The 4719-nt window shown below is 43.6% G+C and overlaps 1 pseudogene; it reads right to left on the bottom strand.

The window, feature by feature from the left end:
- Positions 1-1241: 1241 nt before the first annotated feature.
- On the bottom strand, positions 1242-4083 carry LOC142439973 (ferritin light chain pseudogene; annotated as a pseudogene).
- Positions 4084-4719: the final 636 nt, after the last annotated feature.

Raw genomic sequence — 4719 nt, 5'->3', positions numbered from 1 at the left:
GCGGGCACCGAGCACCTTTGAACGTCGCAGCCAGAGGCTTTTGTGGTGGTGGGTTTCTAAGAGCTCGAGAATAATCCCGTGGGTCCACAGAAACACTCTCCTCTTTGCTGTTCACAATGCAACCCAGACGTCCCGTGTTAGAAATGCAGAAGGTCTTTCTGTGTTCAAAGTTGTTTATGTTGTCATTTCTTTGAACTCATGCATCGACACCATTCATAACAGAATCTACATCTTGCTAAGGGATAATAACTTACTTGCCCTTTTTTTTCTGGATCAGTTTCTTTTGTAAATAATTTATCCTTTATTATAATAAGTCTGTATGTAATACATGTTACATATGTGTGTGTTTATATATGTGTAGAAAGAGGCCGAGAGTTTCTTTAGTTTTAGCATCGAGCTGCTATTTGAAGGTCAATGGTTCAAATGCACCAGCTGCTGTGTGGGGAAATGCGGCTGTCTGCTGCTCTAAAGCCCGTTCTCAGACACCCTCAGGAGCAGTCGGACATCGCCGAGTGCTATTAGTTGGAATCAACTCTGAGGACAATAAATTTATATATATATATAAATATTGCTATATATAAAACTAAGTTTATGTATAAACAACTTGAGTGCAAAATTTATATATAAACAACTATGTGTGTAATATATATGTATCTATATACAATTGTTAGATGCCATTGAGTTGGTTTGAACCCATAGTGACCTTATTCGCAACAGAAGGAAACTGTGCAGTCCGGCACCATCTTCACAATTGTTTTTATATTGAGCCTATTGCTGTAGCTACTGTGTCAATCCATCTCCACATATATATCACATGTAATCTATATATACCTATATGCATTGCACATGTATACGTACAGAGGGGGCTTAAAATAGTTCATGAAGATACAATGACTTTTTCTTTCTTTTTTTAAATAAATCATTTTACTGGGGGCTCTTTCAGCTCTTACCACAATCCATAATGACTTCTTCTATGTACTTTTTGAAGCTTCCTGTTACGTGTGCATGCACGTGCATATGTGAGTGTATACGTATACACACATATATATCATATAAAAAGTATTTTCAAATTCAACAATTTTTTTTTTGCTGCAAAAGGAAGCTTTATTGTTTCCATTTGGTCCCCAGCTGGGGGGAGGGGCTCCAGGGCGGTGGTGCTGCGGACGGGTTCAGGCAGAGGGGCACAGGCCGGCAGTGGGGAGGCAGAGGGTCCCTGGCAGGTGGCTTGGCTCCGCAGGTTCCTAGTCTTCTTTGAGAGTGAGCCTCTCGAACAGATCCTCGCCCAGGCCGGCCTGGGGCCTGGCCAGCCTGCGGAGGTGGGTCAGGTGGTCGCCCATCTTCTTGAGGAGTTTCACCTCCTTGTCCAAGAAGTGGTTCTCCAGAAAGTCACAGAGATGAGGGTCGGTGTGCGTGGACCCCACGGCACGCAGGTCCAGAAGGGCCTGGTTGAGTTTTTTCTCCAGGGCTAGGGCAGCTTCCCTGGCTTCCAGGGTTCGACCTCAGTCATCTCGAGACGGCTTCTGCACATCCTGGGAGAGGACGCGGCCGCCTTGCTTGGTTCTGCAGCTTCAAGAGACGCTCGGCCCCCTCGCGCTTCTCCTTGGCCAGCTCGCGAAAGAAGTGCCCCCCGCCTTCCAAGGCCACATCGTCGTGGTCGAAAAAGAAGCCCAGAGAGAGGCAGGTGTCAGAGGCCTGCAGGTGCAGGTTGACCAGACTGTGGACGCCGGCCTCCGCGTCGGCGGAATCATTCTGACGGATCTGAGAGCTCAGGATGCATCGGTTTGGAGGTCACCACACGCCAAATAAGTGTCCGCTTGTCCCCAGAGGAGGGGCTGGCCGAGAAGATGGTCCCTAAGTTACTTCCGGAAAGAAACCTGTTGCGTGGCGGAGGGTTGGTGGCAGGGAGTCCCCGGATCTGTTCCGTTCAAACACTGTTGAAGGAAGACACAGATCCACGGGACCGCGGGGCGAGCTTAGCCTCAACAATTTTTACACATATAATTCTGTGAGATTGTGTTCACATTAATGAAAATAACATGCTACAGCATAGATAAACCTTGAAAACATGATAAGTGAAATAAAGCAGCCAAAATAGTCAGTGAATCTTTTTATGTATGATTTTTACAAACTTTTATGAATTATTTACAATAAAAAATGACAATGCTTTCATTTGTTTAAAAATACTTTATAATGTGCAATATAACTCATGTTCTCTGCTTTTGAGAAATTCAGACACTTAGCCAATATATTAGTATATTATGGATTTCCTCTTCTAACTCCCTCTTTCCCTCCCTCCCTCTCTCCATCTCTTTCTCCCTCCTTCCCTTATCCCATCCAGTCAATGCTGACTCATAACAACCAGATAGTACAGGGTAGAACTGCCCCTGTGAGATTCCGAGACTGTAACTCTTTACAGAAAGCTCCCTCTTTCTCTGCAGAGCAGCTGGTGGTTTCAAACTGCTGAACTTGTGGCTAGCAGCTCAACCTGTACACCACTATGCCACCATGGTTCCTGTTGCATCTTGCGTTGGTGTTAGGTGTCATCCAATTAGTTCCGTCCCACATCAGCCCTATGCACGATCGAAGGAAACACTGACCAGTCAGGTGTCATCCTCACAATTGTTCCTGTGTGCTTGAGGAAATCGTTCTATTGTGGAGTCTTTGTGTCAATCCATCTGCTTGAGGGCCTTCCCCTTTCTCCTGACCCTCTGCTTTACCAAGCACGATGCCCTTCTCCAGGGACTGGTCATTCCTGACAACAGATACAAAATATATAAGAAGAAGTCTTGCCATCCTTGCTCTCAGGGACACTGATTGTACTTCTTCAAGAACAAACCTGCCTGTCCATTTAGCAGCCCATTATATTTTCCATTTTTTCTCTAGCATCATAATTCAAATGTTTCAAATCGTTTTCGGTCTTCATTATTCAATGACCAACTTTCGCATGTTTTGAGACAATTGGAAATACCATGGCTTGGGTCAGGGGTACTCTAGTCCTCAAGTAGCATCTACTTCTCAATTTAATCCTTTCAGTGACCCTGTCAAGTAGCTTTTAAATAAGGATTGAATTCAGAGCATTGCTTGATGAGAAATGTTCTGTGTTAGTCTGGGTAAACTAGAGAAACAAATTCGGGGAGACTCATATGTGTTTAAGGGAGAGCATTATATATAAGAACAATTGCATATTGAGAAAACATCCCAGTCCAGATCAAGTCCTTAAGTCTGATATTAGTCCATATGTCTGCAACCAATCATAAAGTCCTCTTCAGATTCACGAAACACATGCAATGACTCCGAAGTCAGGAAGACCACAGGTCAGTGGGTAGAAAGTCTTGTGGATCCAGTGACAGTGTAGGCATGCCAGCGCTGGCAGGGCTCTCCACGTGGCTCCTCCAGCTCCCAGGGCTCTGGCTGCATCAGCATAGCTCCATCAGTCTCCTCGTCAGTAATGTCTCACAGAGAGTGAGTGTGTATTCCTCCAGTGAGGAATTTATCTCCTTAGCATCTCCAAATGAGGTCATCAAGCTGCGACCTGACTGATAGGCTAAACTCTGCCCCTTCATTCTTAATACTCTCAAATTGACAACAGGTTATGTAACTATCACATGATATTTTCACCCCAGCTATCCTTAATCCAAATCTACATTTTAACAAGACCTCAAGTGATTGTATGCTAAAATGTAGATTCAGTTTAAGTATATCTGGGGTGCAAATGCAAATACTCAGAAGGGGTCAAAGTGGAATGAACCAGTGGGAAGGTCTGGTTGCAAAGGATTATTACTGCAATGCATCAATTCCCCTTCCCCCCAAACAAACAACAAACAAACAAACAAACAAACACTACTATCAAGGTGACCCTGCCTCACAGCAATCCTCTCTAGGGTTTTCACAGCTGTAAATCTTTGTGAGAGCAGACAACCTCATCTTTCTCTCACTGAACTGCTGGTGTAGTGAGCAACGTAGGCCGTGTAGTGTGTGTAGGAGTGTACTCATTCCTCACCCCATCTTATTGCACATGGTACCTCTCTGCAGAGATGGGTTTCCAGCAGGCAGATTTTGTTCATCTACATTCACTTCAGGCATCACCCCATAGTTTGAGAAGATATGCCCTGAGGTTTTTGTAAGTATCTTGTATAACTTTGCCCATATAATATATATCTGTTTTTAAACAGCTTTATCTAGTATAACTTACAGTTTGTAAAATTAGCTCATTCTAATCAAATATATTTTGGTAAATTTGTATCACAATTCAATTTAAGAACATTTCCATCATTCCCAAACATTTCCAAGTCTGGATTGCAGTCCATTCCTAGTCCTATAAATTAAAACCTGTCTATGTCCCTTGTCCATCCTAATTTATCCTAATTCGTGGCACCGCTACAGGACGTAGTAGAATGGCTCCACCTCATTTCCAAGGCTGTCCATCTTTATGGGCGCAGGCTGTCCCACATTTCTCAGGGAGTGGCCTGTGAGTTCATAGATTTGCTTTTGCTTGGGCTTTTGGCACCTGGTTTCTTCTGCTTAGCATGTTCCAAACGTTTCTTTTTTAGCATGTATTAGCAGTGTATCACTTTTATTACTGAATTGTCTCCTATTGTATGTATAGCCTACATTTTATTTCCTCATTCACTAGCTGAGAGACGTAGGTTTCCACTTTGGAACTATTATGAAAAATATTTCCAAGAGCAGTGTCAATTTATTCAATAAGTAAGGTAAGCA

This window comes from Tenrec ecaudatus, chromosome 2, assembly GCF_050624435.1.
Source record: "Tenrec ecaudatus isolate mTenEca1 chromosome 2, mTenEca1.hap1, whole genome shotgun sequence".
NCBI lineage: Eukaryota > Metazoa > Chordata > Mammalia > Afrosoricida > Tenrecidae > Tenrec > Tenrec ecaudatus.
Note: the sequence above shows the minus strand (reverse complement) of the source record. Positions and strands in the feature narration are given on the sequence as shown.